This window comes from Pleurodeles waltl, chromosome 5 (genome assembly GCF_031143425.1).
Source record: "Pleurodeles waltl isolate 20211129_DDA chromosome 5, aPleWal1.hap1.20221129, whole genome shotgun sequence".
Classification (NCBI taxonomy): domain Eukaryota; kingdom Metazoa; phylum Chordata; class Amphibia; order Caudata; family Salamandridae; genus Pleurodeles; species Pleurodeles waltl.
In genome coordinates this window covers 494,116,436-494,141,795 of record NC_090444.1, presented here as the reverse complement: position 1 = coordinate 494,141,795, position 25,360 = coordinate 494,116,436, and positions in this window count along the sequence as shown.

The window sequence follows — 25,360 nt, the reverse complement described above, 5'->3', positions numbered from 1 at the left end:
GGGACCTAGGACAGGACCGATTATAGCCCACAAACAATTTACTACCCAGGCTCAATCAAGTCATGTTGGTTGTTGTTGTGGGTATAATTTGTACACAAGTCCACTACTCTTCAGTGTGATAGCCCAACCAAAATCAAGTGATAGATCACTGGCATCAGCCATGAGTCTCCTCCAGTGAGTAACTTTGCATCTGCCCCCCCAGAGGCCACTTGTCTTCAATGTGTCACAAGTGCTGGTGCCTCACTACTTTCTGTCATGTGAAGGTGGCCATCATACATGTCACAGAGCATATATTGTTCTTTGGGTGCAACTGCAGATCAATACTTTCCTTGGTAAGTGAGGGATGTCCATTTACATGATTTGTGTGACATCACTGTTGCCAACATTCGTTGCGCCTACATGCTAGCATGTGTTCCTTTAACTTTGGACAAATTATTTTCACTGCTGTTTCATGCATGGTCTACCTGTCTTCCTGGAATGATTTCTATATTCCCTCACATATCAGTGCATACCAACATGTGTTTGGAATTGGGCATTTGTCATGGGGCTACAATTCATGTGATACCACAGAGAAGAGTGTGTCACCATTGATTGGTGGCTCACATATATCCTCACCCATCAATGCAGGTTATTTGGCATATACAACTGCAGTAATAATGAAGGACAGGGCAGGTAGGACTATAGTTTTTACCCACAATGTGCATTTCCATGCCATTGATGTGGCATCATGTAGCAAAGTGCTCTGCACATGTAAAATGGAGATGGTGTGTTACCTGACTCTTGACATGCATCATGGAGTGACTTACAGTTATGTTGGAATCATGTGTCGTTGTGTACAACCATTCATCCATAGAACTCTGAGTTTGCAGGACCAAAATGGAGACAGTGATATTACTTCTTATTGGACAATATGTTGAGGGCCTTCTACAAGTATTTGAGAATCCATGGGCCTCTCCAACATTCAAAGGACTATTGGCTACTACTGATGAAATCAGAGTATGTCATTGTCAGGAGTGCCACTCAAGAGAGATGATTGGGGTTAGCTGATTGTGGATTTTGGAGACATATCTCCCTGAGATTTTGCACACTTGTCTACAGTGTAAATCTCTGTTGGACATGGCCCTTTTTGTTGGGTCACCCCAATCTTTTGCTTTCTTCCTCCTATTTTTTCTGAACAGTTTTTGTTGGCTTTGGGACTCTGGGCACTTTACCACTGCTAACCAGTGCTAAAGTGCATATGCTCTCTGTGTAAATCATATATGTAATTGACTTTTTAAGGATTGGCATATTTGATTTACTAGAAAATCCCTGGTAAAATGCACTAAAAGTGCCCAGGGCCTGTAAATCAAATGCTACTAGTGGGTCTGCAGCACTGATTGTGCCACCCACATGAGTAGTCCTGTAAACATGGCTCAGACCTGTCACTTCAGTGTCTGTGTGTATAGTTTTAAACTGCTAATTCGACCTGGAAAGTGTACCCACTTGCCAGGCCTAAACCATCCCTTTTTATACATGTATGGCATCCCTAAGGGAAGCTCCAAGTAGCCCCATTGGCAGGGTGCAGTGTATGTTAAAGGTAGGACATGTACTGTGTCCTAACAGTGAAATACTGCCAAATTTGATTTTTACTGTTACAAGGGCTATCTCTCTCATAGGTTAACATGGAGGCTGGTTTTTTAATATCTTTTAAGTGCAGTTTTCCTTTGGGATCAGAGGGCCAGATGTAGGAAAATCCAATTTTGCGTCTTGCAAATTGCGAGACTGACCGACTCGCAATTTGCAAGTCGCAAAATCGGATGCAGAATGGTGTCTCAGACACCTTCTGCGACTCGCTATGGGGTCGCAAAGACCCACCTTATCAATATTCATGAGGTGGGTCGCATTTTGCGACCCCATAGCGATTCCCTGCACTCACAGGGATGGTGGCCTGCTGTAGTCAGAAGACTTCCATGTCTGTGACTGCTTTATAAATAAAGCAGTTTATTTTTTTTATTTGGCAACCCGTTTTCCTTAAAGGAAAACGAGTTGCAAAATGAAAAACAAACCAAAACCATTTGGTTTCCTTTTTTTCAGAGTAGGCAGTGGTCCATAGGACCACTGCCTGCTCTGAAAAAATATTTGTGCCGACATTCACAAAGGGGAAGGGGTCCCATGGGGACCCCTTCCCTTTTGCGAATGAGTTACCAACAGTGTGACACTGGTGGTAACTGTGAGTTGGTTTGCAACCGCATTCGCGGTCACAAAGCAACTCTGAATTGCGATGCGAGTCGCAAATAGGAAAGGAACACCCCTTCCTATTTGCGAGTCGCATTCCCAAATTGAGAGTCGAAACCGACTCGCAATTTGGGAATGAGCATCGCGTTCGGCCGTTTGCATGCCGCAAACTGTGATTTTTGCAGTTTGCGACATGCAAACGGCTTACTACATCTGGCCCAGATAGAGCTATGTGGTTTGGGGGTCTCTGAACTCACAATTTAAAAATACATCTTTTGATAAATTTGTTTTTTAGATTGTCCATTTGGAAAAGCCACTTTTAGAAAGTGAGCATTTTCTTGCTTAAACCATTTTGTGACTCTGCCTGCTTGTGCATTCCCTGCCTGGGTCAAACTAACAGTTGGGCTGTTTTTGAATCTCTACTAGACAATGACACAAAGAGAGCTGGGGTGTAGCCTGCATATCCTGATCGGTCATCTGGGCTAGAGTGGAGGGAGGAGCTGACAATTACACCTGACTGGGCTGTTCCGATCCTCACACAATGCAGTCTTTATCCCCCTGGTGTGAGTCTGTAGCCAGGCCACCGCAAGGCAGGATCTTGTGAACAACAAAGAATTTCCTTTTAAGTGTTCCAACTTCAAAGGCAGAAAGGAATATAAGTAGTGGACCCAAACCCCAGATTTTTACATTACTTCTGGACTCAAGAGAAAAGTCTGCCTAGGAGAAGAGCTGAAGAGCTGGAGGAGAAGTACTCCCCTTTGCTTGTGACTGTGCTTTCCTGGGTTGGCTTGCAATTGCTACTTCTGACTGAAAGAGGAAAAAAGACTGGGCGTTGCGTACATTCCTGCTTGTGAAGTGTCTCCAAGGGCTTGGATTGGGCTTGCTTCCTGTTCTGAAGTCTCAGGGCCATCATAGACTTACTCAGCACCTAGACTCGCTTCTGAGACTCCTACCCTGCCAAGTGGTACCTAATCCAGTCCCTGGGTCCTTGAAAGGAGGAGCTGGTGAAAAACAAAGAAGGACAGATTGCACTGACTTCAGACGACTCCAGACTGATGCTGCTGCCAGATTCTGCTATGCCACCGGCAGCTAAAGCTGTGGTTCTCGCTGGAGTGCGACAACCCCACAGACCTGACACTGCCGCAGCATTGCTGAAGTCCACGATTTTGTGAGTCCCAAAGTGCCCTGTTTAGTTTAGTTTTTCAGAATTTGTAAAGCGCATGGCGACCCGAAGGCATCCCAGCGCTAAAAGTAACGAAACTGAAGAAGGAGAGAGAGTAGGTATTAGTTACAGAATAAAAAAGTTTAAAGCTTTTTCCTAAAGAGGCGCTCGGAGAATTCAAAACGGAGTTCTGTAGGAAGGGTGTTCCAAAGGTGGGAGGCCCTAGTAGAGAAGGAGTTACTACCCCAGGCTCTCTTAAAGCGAGAAACGTGTGCATACCTAAGAGAGGAGGAGCGAAGGCTCCTGGAAGGAGTGTGCAAGAAAATGTGTTTCCTCAGGGAGATGGGGCCTTTGTCCTGTAGGGCCCTATGAACAATACAGAGAGATTTAAACTGGATCCTTTCTCTAACGGGGAGCCAGTAGAGGGTGGAGATGGCCAGTTTAGCGGAGGCGTATTTTGAGGAGTGGGTAAGAAGTCTGGCGGCTGCATTTTGTACTCTTTGCAGCTTCTTTAGAACATAAAGAGGGGAGCTAAGGAACAAAGAGTTTCCGTAGTCCAAACGGGACAGAATTAGGGCTTGAATGAGGATTCTTCTGGCTGTAGGAGGGAGAAGGGTAAGAATCTTTCTAAATATCCGCAAGAGGCCAAAACAGGTAGAGGAGATTTTACTGGCTTGGGAATCCATGGTAAGCCGGGGGTCAAGTATCACACCTAGAGTCTTAACCTGGGATTTAGGAGGAGGAAGAGACCTAAAGGCGTCTGAGAGAGAGGGAAGAGGGTGAGCAAGGGGGCCGTTACCAAGGACCCGGACTTCCGATTTCCCACCGTTAAACCTGAGTTTGGACTTGGTCATCCAATTGTCAATGTCACTCATGCAGAAAGAGAGATTAGTCACTGGAGAGTCCCCGGAACTGGAGAGGGACACCACTAGCTCGGTGTCGTCTGCATAGGTTACCAGAGACAGATTGTAAGGGGCAATTATTCTAGCTAAAGGTGACAGATAGACATTAAAAAGAGTGGGGCTGAGGGACGAGCCCTGGGGACCTCCACATGCCAGCGGGTAGAGACCGGAAAAACAGGTACGCTCCAAAACTTGAAAAGATCGGTCTTTGAGGAAGTAGGAGAGCCAGGAAAGAGCAGAACCTCCTACTCCTATATCTGATCATCTCGAACAGAGAAGATCGTGGTCAACAGTGTCAAATGCTGCGCTTAGGTCAAGCAGAATGATAGCTACGTGCGATTTGCACGCACCACACAGTGATCGTGGATATTGACCCCACTGGAAGTGCACAGATCCATCGCCTTGCACTGATGTCGACTCGCCTTGACAGCTCCACAGCAAGGACCCAACACCTCGCACCAATGCCTCTGCTCCTTCGCTGCAGTACCTGAATCAATGCACACCATGTTTAGCGGAGACTCGATCCCCAACTCCATGCACTGGCTTGTTTCCTCATTTTCACAAGGTACTGTACTGGGGGGTCAGTGCGACTTGTGACCGGTGCCATTAATGTCAGATTGTTAGGAACTAATCCATCACAATGCCGTGATATGACCAAATGGAAGCATTTATGTTTTTCTAGCACTCTATTGAAGTTTAATCTCTTAAAATTAATAACTTGACTTGTGTATTGAGGATTTTTGTTGTTTTGGTCTGTTTTACTCAGAAAAATATTGGCAATTTTTCTAGCTTGGTGCTGAGTCCTTTTGTGGTGTTTTCACTGTGTTACTGTGTATGTGGATACAAATATTTTACACATTGCCTGTGAGATAAACCTGCCCTCTTGTGCCAAGCTACCAAGGGGGTGACCAGAGGTTGTCTTAGGAGTGTAACTCCCTTACCATTACTAGAGTGAGGGTCCCTGCTTGGACAGAGTGCATACTGACTGCCAACTAAAGACGCTGTTTCTAAAAATTTCCAAGCTAGACGTGTAGTATATCTGATCAACATCAGTACAATCTCCATGACTCCATTAGGACAATTTATACATGGTAAAGTGAGCATTGTTCATTTGTTTGCAGTGGGACATGGGTATTTTCATGTCACCTCCCTCAGGCTACTGTACTTCTGTCATCAACATGTTAGGATTTGGATCATCATTTCTTATTGTTGTGATATTGTGTATGTGACAAATAGATGTATGTCTGACCTTGTGTAGGTATTGTATTTGGAGTTGTCTGAGATTCTGATTTTCCTGAGGACAACTGTTGACAGTTCATGTGGCATGCATGCACATACCATATGGCATTGTAAATGTAGGAGCCCCTTTGATGGAGTTAGTTACCGGGGCCTACTTTATGTCATGGTAATGTTTGCTAATCACAGCTCTTGCTAAAGTGTGATCAGGAGCAGATAGTTACCCTTTTTTTCTTTGTATTTGTAGCATCATCACAGGCAAGCGAAGGAGACAGGGTGCAACCAAATGGGGAAGCATCTGGCCACGGTAACTCCAGGCATGACACCACCAACACGTGGCCGGAGTGGGGAGGAGTGTCACGGAGCACACAGGATAAACCTCTTCATCATCTGATTCTTCCTCCAGTAGCCACTCACTACTGATGGTGGACCCATCAGGATCTGCTCCTGTACCATCCTTGTCTGCCACCCCCAGTTCTAGTGCCACCCTTCTCTTGCTCCCAACCCAGATGACCGTGCCCGCTCATTCAAGTGGGAGCATTTCTCCTTCATACCAGGCACCTCATCCCCGGTGCCTGAGTGAAGATGTTATTAACCTCCTGAGGAGTATCTCCGTGGGGCAGACTGCCATTGTGAATGCCATTTAGGGTTTGGCCAGCCAACTTCAGCAGACAAATGCGTACCTCGAAAACATTCATAGTGACATGTCAGGCCTATAGAGCTCTTTTCAGGCTCTGGCCTCCTCACTGATGGCACCCATCCACCCCCCCAAAAAATCCTTCCCCCCCACCTCCTTCTTCCCAATTCAAATTCCCTATTCCCCTACCGGTCCCAAGCGCACAGACACATCTGCACGCACCCACCTCAAAACACACAAGCATAGGCACAAGCACCACAAGACACACTGGCATGCAAGCACTTAACAATCACAGACACCACAATAGCCATCATTTCCACAGATATTCCCACCACCCCACTGGCCCACACACCACAACCACCGATACCACAGACACCTCCATATCACCCAGTGACACATCCAACACACCTACCATACACCTAGACAACACCTCACAACACACAGACCCACACACCTCAGACACCATATACTCAGACACCATCACAACACTCACAGACACATCTACCATATCCACCATAAATCCAGATACTACCCCAAAACACACAGACACATCCACCATACCCAAAGACACCACCCTAACACACACAGACGTATCCACCACATATACCATACTTGCAGACACCACCACAACATCCACACACACATCTACCACTCCCACATCACCCAGCAGCTCCACCTCACAGCCCCCAATATATGCAAGTGACCACACTTACACATGCAAGACACCACTCAAACCAAAACATACCTAACACATGCACACACCAAAGGCATCAATACACATAGGCAAGACAACCCCTCCCTCAACCTTCAAATCCCCAAGCCCTTCTGATGACCCTACCCATTTTCCCATAGAAAGTTTTCTTTTTGACCTTGCCCTTTACCCTGTTACCTTCATGCCCAAGACCAAGAGGCCACCAGCCACATATTAACCAATTCACTTCCTCATCCAAGTCTTCCCCTGTAACACCTGCACCCTGCAAGCACCCATATCCCTCCACCCAAAGAGGAAGTCCACCCTTCCAAAGAAACAGTCTACCAATCCCAAACCCAAATACACCCATCCCAAATCCATCCCCACCACATCCAAGCATAATCCCTAATGTGACTGCATGCCGGACTAGTATCTGAACTGGCCAATGGCATTTGCTCTTCAGCATTTGCTGTTAATAAACCCAAGTTGTTGTTTTTTGGGTATAAATTTGTCCTGTCATTACTTTTCTATCTTTTTTCTGTTCCTGAGTAATTTGTGTTGCATGCCTATAGTTGTGTGTGTTTCACCCTGATTGATCCATTTGCTGTTGTTGGCAAGATCAGAGTGAGATATTTTCCTCACAAAATAGTGTACATTCTATTGACCTTCCATTGTGTTGCAATGTGGGTGATATCTGCAGGTCCATTACAGGGATGTTTCATCAGAGGGGTATTTGCGTTAAGTGACACATCCATACATGTGTGTCTTCAATCTGACAACAATCAGTGGAATGTGAGCAAGGTGAGGGTATCAGTTGAATTATGTGTGATATTGATGTGGTGATGCTGTTGTATGACACACTGTTCTGTACACTTCACTGTCCCTGTGACTAATTTAAGCAGATGTGTGTGGAGTGTGGTGGTGCAGTGTCAGTGACCTCCCCAAATGGGATGTTTTATGGCAGTGAATGTGTCATTCGTTGTGAATGACTCAGACCTGGGACACAATGACAAGTGCTCTTGGTCCACATAGCCTGACCCTCATATCACGTGTATGACGGCGTGACAATCTGTTGTTGAGCTTAATAACACAGGCAGGTTGGTTTTCTTACTGTCAGTTGTGTCCACAGTAGTGTGGATTTTGTGCTCCATCTATGAGCAGCAGCAGCGGCAGGACGTGTGTGATCGGCTCTATGGCAGCACAGAATGTGTGATGCTGCCTGCAGATGAGTTCCTTCCTTTCAACTCTTCATTTCCCCCTGCTGGAATGTGGTGGTTGGACTACCACGGTCACATCGGTGGAATGCAACATCATAATCGCTCCGGCAGAAATACTGTCGCTGATAGCTCAATTGGCCTGTCTATCTGCTGCAGTGGTGTGTTCTGCATGGTGGCGCCGGCGGGACCAGCAGGACCACAGTATTCTTTCCTCTAGGGAACCGCATGCATCGTAATACGGTGGTCCAAAGCTGATGATGGTTGGACCTCAGTGGCTGGCATGGTGGTCCTCATATTCAGGCCTACAGATTTTAATGCACTACGTTTAATATGATAGTAAGGTGAATAATTCCCTGTCAATGCTCAAACCAAATTGTGCGGTTTCAAATTTATTGATAAAAAACATTTTCCTGGCTCTTCCCTTCGTCCATGGCAATAAATTTAGGGGCATGTGTATACTCTGTTTGCACCGAATGTGCGTCAAACATTTTGATGCACATTCGGTGCAAAATGTGCACCATATTTATACTATGATGCCCTACCCCGTGGACGTCAAAATTCCTCTGTGTGCTTAATTTTTTGGATGCGGGAAACTGCCTTGAGTTAATGACATGCAAGGTAGCCGCTCCCGCCCAAAAAATGACTTTAAGGCCTGTGCGCCTTATTTATACTCCCGCGTCATTTTGATGCACAGGAGGAGGCTGGCCTTAAAAAACAGCGCCCAGCTTGATGAGCGCCGTTTTTAAACACCTGGGTGAGGGCAGGCGTTAAGGGACCTGTGGGCTCACTTCCATGGTCTCTGACCATGGAAGCAGACCAGTGGTGCCCTTCCCTGCCCCCAGGGACACCTCCTGCCACCCTCGCCCACCCCAGGAGGACACCCATGGATGGGAGGACCCATCCCAGTTAGGTACAGGTAAGTTCAGGTAAGTATTTTTTGTTTTTTTTAAGTGGCATGTGGGGCCTAATTTGTTCCCCCTACATGCCACTGTGCCCAATGGCCATGCCACTGGGCATGGCCATTGGGCAGGGGGGCATGACTCCTGTCTTTGCTAAGACAGGAGACCTTTCAATGGGGGTTGTGTGACAAAAAATGGTGCAAGTCAGGTTTGAGCCATGATTTTTGACTCAAACCTGACTTGCACCATTTTTTGACGCACAACCCCCATTTTCCCCTACGCCGGCGCTGCCTGATTTGAGTCATTTTTTTTTTACCCTGACCAGCCCCCATGGTGCGTAGGAATGGCGTTAGCCGGCGGTAAAATTTTTGATGCAAACCAGTGGCAGCACGGGTTTGCATCAAAAAGTATAAATATGGGCCTTAATGTCCTCAAGTTGCGCAAAAGAATGTGTTATCCTGAAATGCACTGCCAATGGGTACTTACTGTCAACATTTTTAATAGCCTAAGATGCCCTTTCCATCTGGTTTTCAATTTATGTATGGTTAAACCAATGTATTACATATACATACATATACATACGTGTATGCATTTCATTGCAAATATTGACGGGAAATTATCAGTGATGTCATGAATTATGTAATATGTGTGGTAGTTAGCAGTGCGGAGTGAGGATTTGAGTTATAGTTACCTTATGTCACAAGTTATAATTACTCCAGGGTTTAAAAAAAAAAATGTAAAGTAATATTTTTTTTACCATATGTAAAAACAAGCCCCCTCCGTGTTCGGCCAAAGGGGGTTGGCTGCAAACAGCCAAACTCATGCAGTATATGGCCTTCTGCCATGCACATAGGGGTTTGGCCACAGACCTGGGCCTGTGGCAATGACCTGCAGCCAAACCACGAGAGGCCTCCAACTACAGCCTGTGCACACCCTTCGTCCTGTGGCCAGACCCTGTGGGCAATACACCCAAACGCTGTCAAACCCCCTGCAAGCTGCCAACCCCATGCCATGCACAGACTTTGGCAACATGGTGTAGAGTTGGCCTTCGGACCACAGGGACCCCATTCCAGCCCTCAAAATATATCAAATAAGGGGAGGGAGGTATACAACCACCCCCAAGTCTTAATAGGCCCCTGGACCCCCATATCCCAGGACTAAATTCTAAGGAGATAGCAGTGTGTGCACCCTCCCCCTGTCAACTCTGGGGACCCCATCCCTGGGCCCAAATTCAATTAAAAAAGGGAAGGGGGCCACAGGGTGCCCTTCCCGAGCCTCATTAGGCCTCATGTACCCTGTCTCTGGATTTAAACAGGGGAGGGGAGTATCATGATCTTATAAAGCAGAGGGGTCGATCACCCCCTGAGCCTATTTTAGACTTGGGGAACTCATCCTTTAGGCCATTTCCACTTTAAAGATGGATACACTAAGTACCATGTTGGCGGTTGCTGGGGGAGCCCCAAGGCACCTATGGCCATAGACAGCTCCCTGTATTTTATGAGAGGCAGCACTTCTCATGCTCAGAGGGGACCAATATGTAGTACTGTTTCCCTGCCCACAGGAGTCCTGGCAGGGATACAGAACACAGGTCTGTTCCCAGCTGGCGGGGGCATTTTTAAAGCTTCCACTGGCTGGGAGCAGACTAGTATGTTTGCTTCCATTTGATGGGAGATCTAAAAATGTAATACAGGCAGGGATGGGCTTTCTAGGACACAGTCACTGATCTGTCCCTGGGGGAATAGGGTCCCTGGATACTTTAAAGACTTGGGGAGTGTAGGCCACATGACCCCCTCCCTTCTAATTATTTCAAAACAGTCCTGAAGGATGGGGTCCTGGGGCCGTTTTAAGACTCAGGGAGGGAGGGATCCCAGGGTCTAATTAGGCCATATACCCTTCCCTTTATCTTATTAACTTAGGCCCCAAAGGATGGTATCCCCTTGGGCATACTCAGGCTCCAGGATCGGGGCTTCGCACACCCCTCCTTTCTTTATTTTACAATTGTCCTGAGGAATGAGGTCCTGGGGCCTCACAGAGGCTGCAGGAAGGGCAATGTGCCCTCCTCCCAATAATTATAAAGTTTATGTCACTCCCCTTGACCTGGCTCATTAAGTGGTCATTTTTGAAGTATTGGCAGCTTTTTCTGTACCTTACTGCTGGTTTTTCTAATGGGGACAGGCAGTAAAAAATAGCCATATGTCTGCCCATCTGAACGGGGTGGCAGAAATATAGCCATTTCTCCCATGGATCTTACTATGTTGGGCCATTGGAGAAGGTTGGTCACCACAGAAATGGTGTAGTCTCACTTGTTGCCAAACTATTGTCTGTCCTCATCTAAATTGGGCAAGTGGAAACAGACCTTAATAATAATCCAACACAGAGAGACAAGCACTTGCAAAATGTGTCTTATATTTTCTCTAACAGACATCAATCATGGCTGCAATGTCAAGGTGCCCAAGCGGATGGCAGTCCACAAAATGAAGAAGGAGGAGTGACAGGGCATCAGATACAGCCCAGTCTGATCTCCGGTAGTGCTGGTGCTCTTTTGTCAACCTTGTGCAAACACAGACACTGTTGAGCCACAACACAAGGTACCCTACATTGTGGTCACAATAGCTGTTGTGCAGAAAGGTACATCTATCCCTAGAGACATATTACCCTTTGCATGTGTGCTGCAGGATGCAGCATACATGCAAAGAGGAAGTAATGAGGAGAAATAGAGATATTTCTTTTCGTTACATTACCATCAGGTAGGCACACCATTTTGGCATAAACCCATGTTTATAGACACTAGAAACTATATGTTTGCATCCAAATAATGGGTGGATGCACAGGAACGCCCATGTTCCACCCTTGTAACACCTCCCCAATGCAAGGTAATGCAAAGCTACTCTGCATTCCACCTTATTTTATTTTTGGGATGAAATCCAATTGAAAGCCATTCAAATTTTGATTTGCGTGGTTCAGTAAATCCTAATATGGATTTAGCTTGGGGCTGTGCCACAAAAGTGATGTAACCTCGACTCAAAATGTTATCAAATCTGTGCCCAAAAGCTATCAAACCCATGCAAATTACCTTCGCAGTATTGTGCTTTTATCATCATCTCATTCTTATTCCGAAAGCAGTTAGAGAAATCCCTTTGCTTGCAGTGGAAGGTCAGAAAATATATATAAACCAAGACTATGATAAAGAAACAATTGAGACTCATAAGTAATTTTCCATTCTCAAACAAAGTTTTGTAGGTCCTGGCTATAAGTATGACCTAAATGATCCTAAATGAATATCTTGAAATGAGATGTCCACAAGGGTTTCACATCTCCATGTGTACGTAACTCACATTTATGTATTTATGCACCTACTTTGATGGATTGCCAATACTCTGGGGACTCGCAACATTTTTCAAGATTGCAGAGTCTTTTCTCCTTCATGTGTTATCTGCCTTTCTACTTTAAGCAGGTTATTTACACTATTATCTTTGCTGTTTCCTCCTGTTGATGATCAAATATTATTTTCTTTAAAAAGAGTTTGTGTTGATAGTGTTCTTTTGTTTTAGGCTATTGGACATGAATGGCACATTTCTCTAAGTTCAAGCTGAAATTGATAAATTATATGTTCATTTAATTAATCTATATGCACCTACTAGTGGTGATACTACATTTTGAAAGCAGGTTACTATTGCTTGACAGACATTTAACAATTATATTCAAACCTTCTAGAGTTTATTTGTTACTCAAATTCTTTTTGCTACTAGTAATTTGGCAGATGATTGGAGACTTCATTAATTACATTACCGTACAAGCAAAGAAAGTAGCTTTCAATCAAATGCCCATTCTTATTTTTTTTTTATTACCTCCTCTAATGGTGTAATTTATGTCATTTACTCATAAATCTTAAAATTGAATCAATCAATAGTTTAGATCAAGTATTATTTTCATAACATGTAACTTTGCATGAACTTCCAATCCATTCTTTTAATTTGAGAATGAATGCAGAAATTGTTTTGAATGAGCAGAGTATACTATATCTCAGCAATTATGTTAGTACCCTTTTTACTGATGATAAAGCAGTGGATACAAGTCTGATTATACAATGAGATGTTTTTAAGGCATTTATTTCAGGTATGTCAATATCCCTTGAGTGAAATGAAAATAAAAAATAAAATAAAAAATTACTGATCTTTCTAGAGACATTGCTAAATATGAGAAGTGTTTCATATCTTCAGAAGACATAAACACAAATTTAAATTTCACAAATTAAGGTACAAGTTTAATAGACCACTTAGTAATTTCCAAAGAGAAGGGCAAATAATATTGTGGCTCTAACCACTCGCATAAAATATTGATTAATTATTTGAGAATTAAATAAACAAGGAACTAAGACCAAACAGTGTGAACATTTCAATGGGAATTATTTACAAGCTCAATGGATATCGCAAGCAGGTTTCTGTACTTTTACAAGCAATTGCATAGTCATCGACTAATGACTTCTGATCTAAGTATTGCCAAGGTTTTAGTCACCTGTGGTTTATCTACACTCTCTGAAAGACAAATTATTATTAGATGAACCTTTATTTATAGAAGATTTTAACATTTCCATCTACTCCCTTTATCCTGGTCAATACCCTAGCTCTTATGGTATTCCAGATTTTTTTTTAAAGGCATTCTCTACCAATTTATCCCCAATCTTTCAGCCTTTGGAAAATAAGTTTTCTGAAACAGCTGTAATTGGCCAGTTTCTCTTAGTTGCTCTTCTTAAACCAGGTAAAGATCATTTTAATTAAGGCTAGATAATATTTTATGCTCAGATGGTGGAGTTGGTAGAGTTTTGGCCACTGTGCCTGACAGTTTAATGCAAAGTTCAGGCCAAATACCATCAACCACTGCTTGGTGAACTTCTTTCTCATATGCAGCTCAACTACAATAAGTTGTTGAGCACAAGTTGGTATTCCCTAACACAATTTTGGATCACAAGGAGGGCACCCGACGAGATTTCTCCAACACAGGTGGTCCTGGAAGGTCACAACCATTTGCGGTCAGAAGCTGCCAATCAAGTAGAAAATCTATTTGAGCAGCAGCAAAAGAAGCTGCACTTTCTGGCATGCCTTGTGGTGACATTTGTGCTGATTTTTCAATGTGAAACAAGCTCCTGATGCTAAATTACAGTGCGAGTATCACACATGCTTACTTCCCCCTGTTCATGGAATTCTATGCATTTTCGAGGAATTTTTTGTAACTCTACAAACCTCCAGAGAGTTAAGCTCTGCGAGTTCCACCAAGGCCTAATTTTAATGTGCCTATGTGCCTAACCGTGTTTATGATATCTAGCAAACATATTAGCAAGTATGCTTTTGTCAGTTCTAAAATACATTTTTCATTTTGATCAAACTAGATTGATCAAAGGAAGGTTTTTCCCCTATAACACTAGGATATTTTGTCATGTGTAAATGAACTCTATTAAGATTAAGGGGGTCAATCAGACCTTGGCGGACGGCGGAGGCCGTCCGCCAAGGTACCGCTGACAAATGACCGCAACGCGGTCAAAAGACCGCTGCGGCTATTCAAACATTTCCGCTGGGCCGGCGGGCGCTCTCCAAAAGAGCGCCCGCCGGCCCAGCGGAAATGCCCCTGCAACGAGGACGCCGGCTCAGAATTGAGCCGGCGTAGTTGCAGGGGTGCGACGGGTGCAGTTTCACCCGTCGCGTATTTCAGTGTCTGCAAAGCAGACACTGAAATACTTTGTGGGGCCCTCTTACGGGGGCCCCTGCAGTGCCCATGCCATTGGCATGGGCACTGCAGGGGCCCCCAGGGGCCCCGCGGCACCCCCTACCGCCATCCTGTTCATGGCGGGTTTCCCGCCATGAACAGGATAGCTGTAGGGGGTGTCTGAATCCCCATGGCGGCGGAGCGCGCTCCGCCGCCATGGAGGATTCAATGGGGCAGCGGTAAACCGGCGGGAGACCGCCGGTTTACCCTTTCTGACCGCGGCTGAACCGCCGCGGTCAGAATGCCCTTGGGAGCACCGCCAGCCTGTTGGCGGTGCTCCCGTGGTCGGTGACCCTGGCGGTCACCGGCCGCCAGTGTCAGAATGACCCCCTAAATCTCCTCTTTGTTGTATGGCTTTAGAATCTGCAAAAGCCTTTGATAAAATTCAATGCCATTTTTTTATTTAAATATTTACAATGTTTTACCTCTTGTGATAACTTCCTCAATATTTCAATTCTGGTGCTAAGATGGTGAACTCTGTTCAAATGTGAAGTGTTACTATCATTACAGTATTTACATTGCATATGAATTCACACTTTATTGGTAAGTATCACCAATCTTTGATGATCACGTGAAACGAATAATTAGGACAATGACTACTTAGGATTACTTGGCCGATTACACTTTGCTTTTACTATTTTGTATCATCTCTTATTCTCGGGACCCTTCAAACAAATTACTTCTAAGTTACATTATTCTCCTCATCGATTAAAAGAAGGACCAAATAAACATACTGCCCGTCATGCCGAAGAATTTTATACACACTCCTGAGACCTTACTCTGTGTTGTGTGACACCTTATTCAGTGTCTTTGTATCAATTTTGTAAGCGCCTTAGGCTGTTCGCATTAACTAATGCATAGCAATTTCAAGATGGCGCCTATTTTTTCTTTTAACACTCTGGGCTTGATTACAACTTTGGAGGAGGTGTTAATCCATCCCAAATGTGACGGTAAAGTGACGGATATACCACCAGCCATATTACGAGTCCATTATATCCTATGGCACTCGTAAGACGGCTGGTGGTATATCCGTCACATTTGGGACGGATTAACACCTCCTCCAAAGTTGTAATCAGGCCCTCTGTCCTTTTTCTCTTTCGGGCCAGCCGATGATTCTCATCATTAATTAAAAGAAGGACCAAACAAACATACCAGGTGGGAACTGGCATTTGGCCGCCATGCGGCCAAAATACCGCTGCCCCCATTCCAACATTCTGGCTGGGCCGGCGGGCGCTAACCATGTTAGTGCCCGCCGGCCCAGCGGGAATGGGGGCCGCAACACAGGAGCCGGCTCCAAATGGAGCCGGCGGTGTTGCGGCGGTGTGACGGGTGCAGTTGCACCCGTCGCGCTTTTCACTGTCTGCTAGGCAGACAGTGAAAAGCTTCATGGGGCCCTGTCAGGGGGCCCCTGCACTGCCCATGCCAGTGGCATGGGCAGTGCAGGGGCCCCCAGGGGCCCCAGGACACCCCTTACCGCCAGCCTCTTCCTGGCGGTGAAAACCGCCAGTAACAGGCTGGCGGTAAGGGGGTCAGAATCCCCAGGGCAGCGCTGCTTGCAACGCTGCCCTGGCGGATTCGCCCAGCCGGGGCAAAAACGGCAGGAAACCGCCTGTCCCGGTTTTCTGACCGCGGCTTTACCGCCGTGGTCAGAATGGGCTTGGAAGCACCGCCAGCCTGTTGGCGGTGCTTCCGTCATTCGTGGCCCTGGCGGTCTTGGACCGCCAGGGTCAGAATGACCCCCTCTGTGTCGTGTAAGACCTTATTCGGTGTCTTTCTATCAATTTGAGTAAGCGCCTAAGATTATTCGCATTAGATAATGCTTAGCAATTTCATCCACCCAGTTGGACACTGTCCTTTAGTTATGTCTTTCACACTCCAAGATGGCGCCCACTTTTTCTTTCAACACTCTGTCCTTTTTCTATTTCAGACCAGCCGATGATTCTCATCATCGAATAAAAGAAGGACCAAACAAACATACTGCCCATCATGCTGAGGAGTTTCACACACACTCCTGAGACCTTACTCTGTGTCTCTTCTATATCTTATACTTCTAGGTAGGTGACATTAATGTTAACTTATGTATTTTGCACTTTATTTTGAGGGAGCTGAGTCTGGTTGTTCAACTTAGAAGCAACATATGATTATAATCTTTGTTAAATCGGTTTTAGATGAGATGGAAGGCTTACACGTCCTTTTTCTCTACATACACGCCAGCTTAATTATCGGGGAGCAAGACACAGCGCCCCCAACACAAGAATTTACCCAAAAGAACTGTTTTGTTTATAAGTACGTGACCTTTTACTTTTAGAATTACGCCATATTGCTTATGCTTGTCACTACTTCCTTAGTATAGCGATCTTCTCTTCTAGATCGCACCGTAAAAGATTTTGGATCCATACGTGCTGACTTATGAGTACTCCCTCACGAAGACTCGGGGATAATAGTGTTTTACCCCCGTCACGTGATTCCCACTACTCTTTCTCTATTGGTATGTGATAGTCCTTTTGTTAGTTTCTTTTAAATTCAGCTTACTCATTATCTTCCTCCTAATGACTTACCATCATTTTATTTCAGATCGTACATTATCTTGAAGAGTTTTACTTGATTAGGATAAGCCATTTATTCATGTTAACACCTTACTTATACTTTGGTACATTTTTCTTTATTCAGACACACTTGCGAATGCTTAATTTAGCACACTCACTCACCAATTTCCTAGGTGTTATGACGCCTTTCTGTTTCCCTTTTTTCCTAATGACACCCTGTCATTAAGAGTACATTTCTCAACCTTAGTTTCCATTTCTCATCGCCACATATCTAGTGGGAGTCTTTATCCCTATTTCTAATTCTCAATTTCTACTTCGTTTCACGTGCACATCAAACTTTTGGTGATATTTATAATAATATCAAGTTTATCACTTGTGGTAGACTATAATCACAGTTTTTTCTCTGTGGCTCCGTTTGGTAATGTCACTTGATGATTTTAGACACTCACGCGATACTGGTGAAGGACTTGGCCACGATTTTAGTGCCAGGTATTAATTTTCCATAATCATGTATAACTACAGATTATGACCAAGCTCATTATTATGTTTCTTACAGCCCTGAGGAAGTCAATGAGATTAATTTCTCGGAGACGAAACACGTGTTGGCTGTTGGATGTTGTTCTGATGACCACATATGCAATCTTTCTGATGTGATGAACATGTATGAAAACCTCGCACAAGAATAAAGACACTGAACTTTAACTCTGTTTGGATTATATATTGATTCTCCGAAGGCCAAGCACCTAACTGCACAGACTCTTATATTATTTCATATGAGTGCCCTGGCCTTTTAAATCAGTTTGGTTTTTCCTATTGGAGAAACACTGGAGGTGCTGGGAGGACCCTCCGTTCGGGAGCACCGTATTTACTATCTATTGTTAAAGAAATGTTTTGGTGATATTCTGTTAGCGCCTATCCCTATAATTTTCCCCCCTTTTCTTCACAACTTCCTCAATATTGTTTAAGCCCTCTATGTAGACCATAAAGCTGGAATACAAATGTATAATTTTATTTCAGATTCTTTACAATTACATACTTGAATAATTTTTGTTTGCTACTGAAATCCTTTTATGTTTGATTAGTAAATCCCAACTATTTAAAGAAAGCACTATTACACTTGTCAATCTAAAACCATTGGCATATACTGATTATGTTTATTATTTCTTGATCATCCATTCACCACTTTTCTGCATATTATAAAAATCATTAAGATGTATTCATATATATATATGATTGTACAACTGAATTATTTCACTTACAATTCCATTGTACCGTTCACATAATTTGCTAACTCTTGTATAGCGTAGCATAGCCACTCACTAAAATATTTGAGAAAAATATTTTTCCAAACCATCAAACATACAGTTGGCCAAAATTGTGATGCAATTCTAAAAAAGATTATATTAAGGATGAGATTAAAACAATGGTCACCTTTATTCCTCTCCTGGTAAGCTGTGAAAATAATTTTGATCATTATTATCTATGTTACAGATACAATTTCAGTCTACAGTTATCTCCCAAATTAATAGAAGTTTATTCAAAATGTATTTGGAATGACAAAAACAACTACAGTATGTTATCAAAAGCTTAAAAGAGCTAAGATAAAAGTTGGATTTAGGCTACCAGTTTTTTTCATTGTCTGTCTTTTTTAATTGCTACAGATTTACTTTGGTTACATGATAATTGTACTGTGCTGGTAACTAAAAGGCTTATTACAGAAAGAAATGTGCTTTATCCTATTTGATTGTCAGCTTTATTCTTTGCATCTAACAAGAATACCTGTTATTCCCACGCCAAGAAGAGTTTTTTCACAATTTGATTCACTCTTTTATGCTAATATCTCCTCTTTAAAAAATCTCACTTTGGTAGAGTCTCCCAACTTAATTTCATGAATAATATGTACATGTATAAGGCATATTCACAACTTAGAATGGCTGCTACTAAGTACAGGGCCATACCATGAATGTACCGCTCCAAATTGGGGCAACCCTCTCTAGGAGGTATTATGAAACTTGCCTGATAGGTCAAATAGGAATTGGAACATGAGATTATACTGGTGGGTACACTATGATGCTATAATCAACTGGACCTTCCTAAATTTAATATGATATGAGTTTTCAAATATGAGTGCAGTGTAGCAATTTAACTTGTGGCCCAGGGGCATTATCTGTATCCTATGTAAGGGCCTTATTTCGACGATGCCAGTCCCACCACAGGACTGGCAAAACCATGGGAAGGATGCCACCGTCACACTGATGACGTCTTCCCCCAAGTGTATTACAATGTTCCCGCTGGGCTGACCGGAGGAGCATTGTATTTCCTGTTCCTATTGTGCTGACCGGCATGAACATTACTGCAATATTGGCCTCAGCTCCTTGTAAGGCAGCTGGGTCCAGGGGCCCTCATGGCAAAGGTGGATATAGAGGCAGCCTTCCAGCTTTTACCTGTTCATCCTGATGAGTACCATTAGTTGGGTTTTCAGTGTCAGGGGTAGTTCTATTGTGACAGACGCATGCCCATGGGGTGTTCAGTTTCTTGTGCCTAGTTTGAGCAATTTAGTACCTTTTTGAAATGGTTTTTTACACAAATATTGGGGTTGGCCTCCGTCATTCATTACCTAGGTGATTTCTTGTTCCTGGGATCAGGAGGCTTTGACAGGTTTGCTAGGTCTTTGCTACATTTAAGTCCCTAATGGCTGAAATCAGGATATCCTTGGCTCAGGAGAAGACAACAGGGCCAGCCACATCCTTAGTGTTCCTGGGAATAGAAATTGATTCAGTGAAAGGGGATTGTAGGCAATCCTTGGACAAGGTCCATGCTTTCCGGGAATCCTAGGAAACATGTCTAGGGGCCAAAAAGTTCACTCTGTGCCAGATGAAGGTGTTAGTGGGACAACTCAATTTTGCCTTACGGATCATTCCAATGGATCGCCCGTTCTCCCGCTCTATAGCCCAAGTCATGTCTGGTTTAAAAGAAAAGCACCATAGAACACGATTGTCAAAATGAGTCACCCAATTTTGATTTTTTCATGGTCTGAAATATTCTGTTCTACCTACCCCTACATATGAGGTGGCCTTACATACACATAGACTTCTGAAGGAGGACTCAGGAGCTGTCCTGTGGAAGCACAAGCCCATTGCTGGGAGGGATACCTCATTGGCCCTAAAAGTAGCTGAACCAATGACATGCTCCTATGAAGGAAACCCTTACATGTAAGTTAGGTTTATCCCTTTAAAACATTGCCTAAGGGACAGGGATATTGAGAAGCAGGCATACCAGTCATGGGTAGATATTAGGGACTCATCTCATAAGTGACTAGTAGGTTGGGTGAAGGGCAACAAAGTAAATAATTATGATGGACTGTACAGTCTAATTATAAAAAGGCACATTTTAAGAAATTGTTTTACAGAGTTACACCAGCACCATATAACCCCAAGGCTTACTGTGGCCCAGACACATTGTAAGGGAAGTTTACCTTTGGTCAGCACTAGAGTGTCAAAGAAGGTACATATGGTAGACGACAAGAAAGGTGGTATGGGTCTCCACAAGCAAAAGGAAGGAGGATGCAAAGAGAATCAAAGGGAGTTCCCTAAGGGCCCCTAAAGGAGTTTTCAGTCCTCTTGTGAGCACAGGAGGGGAGGATTTAGTGAGATGAAACACATGAGGCCTTGCTAGCCCCGGTGCCTTGAGTGTCTCCAGTCAAGGCAAAGGAAGGCAGATAGTATTCCCATCAAGAATAATCCTTTACCAGTGGGGCTATACCAGGGAGTGCTAATGTAGAGCTGGTGGAGGAAATTGCCACAGTTAACATAGGAGATATTTATGTCTGGATGACAATATAACTCCACTCACAAAGTTGATGGAATTCAGGAACACTGCACTACATGTATAACGTGGAGTTTCAGCTAAATTAGTGGTAGGATTATTTTTCCATCTGCGCATGCAAGACTTGTTTTGGTGTGTGTTGGTGAGTGCAATGAGTATTGTCGGCCACTATCCAGTGCACATGAAATTTGCTAGTCGCTTGCGGGGATGCCAGTGGCCACAGAGCTTTTTGGCACTATTTTTGTGACATTAGCGAGCATTAGTACCCATGGATGATTCTCAAGCAAATTTTCTATTGGAGAAGTAGCTAAATCTACTCAAAAAGATGCTTATATTTTGTATGGCCATGGAGTGTTCAGGTTGTTTTTAGTACAAAAAGCATTAGTTGTTTGCTTTTTTTTCAACAGGAAGGAAGTGCCCAAGCGACTTCAACATCCTCTTCCTGTCCAACAGGCTCCTCCCAATGCTTTGTCCATCTCTTGATCACTTTTCATTTGGATTTTGAGGTGGAAGTATTACTCTGACTGCAATTCCTGATGCATGTATACCATTGGATTTTAAGGACTTTAAGGACTTTGACAAACTTTTATATAAAGGTATTGTTTGTTTGATAGAGGAAATGCACCAGTATTTATTTGTACTTTTCTCCAATTTTTTAATTTGATTGTGGTTGTGGTGGGTGGCTTGGAGTTTCAGTAGGGGCCTAGGTATTATTTTGCATTTAATTTTTTATCTTTTGTAAGGGAGAATGTTGCATGTTCAGTACATTTCTCTATGTTTGCTAAATTTGCACTAATCATTTTTTTTTACTATGTAGCCTATTCTGCCCATTGGCCATCCAGCCAGTACTAGTCATGGGCACACAAAACATCTGTTTCTGTGGCATTTATTGTTTTAAAACAGCACTTAGGCCAGTAATCACATTAGATTGAATAAAAAATGTTTTATTTTATTTCACTTTTTTCTTCAAAAAGTAGATTTTGATGGGGTAAATATTTGATGCCCTGGGAGGGTGTTTGTTGTAAAACTTTCATAGCTCACTTAATTTTCCTTTTTTGCATTGCTGAATTAATTGTAGTGTTTTCTTCATTCTCACAATGCCTCCTTTGGCCAATGTGTGTGTGTTTGTGTTTGCTATAGGCCACCATTTGTCTTTGTTCTCCTTGCCATGTGGCCATGGCCATTTTGTGTAGTCAGTGCCCATAGGTCGCATGTGTTCTTTGTTGTTCATGCCTCCTTGCTTGTTGTTTGATCATGTGGCCAGTGACCGTTTTCTGTATCCAGCCAGTGTAGTTTTCCTTGCTATAAGCCTGTATGTGTTCTTTGTTCTTCAATTCCTCCTTGCTTATTGTTGTTGTTTAACCATGCAGCCAAGTGGCTATTTTGTATAGCAGCCAGTCTATTCAAAATGGCCTTTTATGTAAGCAATCAGTGTTTTTTGCCATGGGCCTGTAGGTGTTTGCCACCTTGCTGTTGTTGGTTCACCATTTGGTCAGTGGCCATTGTGTGTAGGCAAGAGGTGTGCTTTTGTCTTAGTCCTACATGTGTTCTTTGTTCTCCAGTGCTTCCTTGCTTGCTGTTGTTGTGCTGTTACGTCATGCTTCCCTCAGCAATTTTTCGCAGCCAACCAGTGTGCTTGTATTATTTGATCTCCAATGCCTTCTTTCTTGCTGTTGTTATTTGACCATGTAGCCAGCGACCATTTTGTTCAGGCAGTCAGTGTGCTTTTGCCAAAGGCCTGCATGTGTTCTTTGTTGTCCATGCCTCCTTGCTTGTTGTTGTAGTTTGACCCTGTGGCTGGCAGTCATTTTGTGAGGGCAGTCAGTGGGCTTTTGCTATATGCCTGCATGTGTTCTTTGTTGTGGCCATGCCTCCTCTCTTGTTATTGTTGGTTGACTATGTGGCTGGCAACCCTTTTGTACAGCCAGCCAGAGTGTAAATGGTTATTTTTCCAGTTTGCAAAGCCATTTTCTAGGGTGATTGATAGGAGAAGATTATGCATTTTGGTTTTTATTCTTTTTTTTTTACTATTCTGTGATATGAGTTTAATATGCTTTAGAAACATTGTAATATATGCATGGACAGAGTTTAATATTACATGCATGTTCTCCATTTTCACCTGCACCTCCTTGCCTTCTAAATCCCAGTGGGTTCCTTGTAGTCCCCTAGTACACAAGAATTAATTGTTTTATGTATTATTATTATTATTTTACTTTTCAAATTTATTTCATATTTTTATTAAATAATAATGTATTTATTTGTACAATTTCCCTTCATTCATCCCTTGCCTGTCATAAGCACTTGCTGCACACTAGCATTATTTTTTAAGGATTGTCATTACTCAGTCACTTTCTCCTGGACCCCATTCCTACCTTTGGCCCATATATGCATGCAGCATTCATTTATTGTGTAATATTCCCTTTTCCCCTGGATCCCCTGGATCACCCTGGACTAACCAGCCTGGTATAGATGCACTCCAGCATTCATTTTTTAAGGATTATTCCATTTTCCCCTTGACCCCCTGTCTCACATAGACAGGATTATTACAATTTCCAATGGAACCTCTGCCTGCCTTATGTACACAACAACATTCATGTTTAAGTATGCTTCCATTCCACATGTGTCTCCCCTTACAATCACATAAAGCAAACATTTACCTATCTATGTGATTATTATCCTGATTGAAAATAAATTATTATGTTATAGTGGTGTTACTTTGCAATAGATACACTATTGTTGTTAATTATTAAGGATAATAAGTAACCACATTAAATTATATTGTCCGAACTATGAATCATTCAAACTGCAAAAATAGCATGTTTAACTAAATGTTTTTTCCTTGTTTTCTTTTTAGGTGCACAAGAGACATCATCCACAAAATACTGCCAGACAGAAGGCAGGCATAAACTGACATGACAGAAACATGTGAGTTCTCCAATCTCTTCCACTTGTGTAGCTAAGTGCCACTGACAACTTACAGAGCTTGAAGATGGCACCAAAGAAAGGTGCTGCCAAGAAAGTGGTCAGTAAGGAAGAGAAGAAGAAGCAGAAGCAGATTTCCACCAACGGCGCACGGTCCCAACCTTTTAATGTGTGCCTGCTGCACCGTCCTTCAGGCAGCTAGCTGGAAGCAGCACTCCTGCATGAATGGAATAACACCAGCGTAAGCCCAAAACCATGTCCCTCAATGAGGCAACCACTACAATCATGATGATAAGCAGTGAGTCTGAATTGGATTTATCTCAGCTGGAAATAAGTACACACTAATCATAGGAAACTGAGCAAATTGGACAACAGGAGTCACAGCCAGCAATAGTAGATCTTCCTGAAGTAAGAGCAGTACCGGAAGTTGAACTTCTTGATGAACAATATGTACTTCTTCTTTTAACATTGGCTTCTCTATCTCCAGCAAGAAAAACAAAGGGTACTCCACCATTTTCTCCAATCCCACCTTCTGATGATTTGGACATGGATTTGACCCCGGCTGAGTCTGAGACCTGTCACGAGAGACAAGGGAAAAGGACACTTCCTAAAGCCTTATAATTATGGAAGGGGTGAGAAGTTTGAGCCAGTCATTGGCAAAGAAGCTGGCTGAGAGGACACTGACATAACTCATCCTGTTTAACCTCCTTCAAGAGATGTGACACTGGTAACACCACCACTGTCAGCTTCCATATTTCTAAGGCCGCCGCTGAGACCTGCATCCACAACTAGCCCTTTCAAAATACACACTAAAGTGAGGCAATCAGTGACACACCCACCTACCTCCAGTTCTTCATGCATTGGCAGTGGCATCAGTGGCCCCGTAAAAACGTTCTTCCCAGTTTGTGACCTCTTTATGCTTAGCAAGCAGGGGTATAACATTGCAATTTGCTCCATTTGCCACACATGTGTTTGTCGAGGTAAGCCTGGTACACACTATGGTACTAAAGGGCAAAGTTTCCAAATGAAAAAACATCACACAATCGGGTGGGAGAAGCACCTTAAAAACAATTGCTGCAGGTGGTAGTGGCGAGGGAGGATAATCAGCTCTGATCATGGTGGGGGGTTAAGGTGACGAACAAGAAGAGGGTGACAGCTTTATACAAAGCAGCTCTGTCCCCAGCAGAGCTTCATCATCTCCTGCCTCAGCAACCTCAAAATGGCACAAGAGTCAGATGGAGACAGCATACAGTGACTGCCCCAAGATGCACATTAAGGGCCTGATTAAGACCTTGACGGATGGGCTACTCTGTCACAAAAGTGACGGATATCCCGTCCGCCGTATTAAA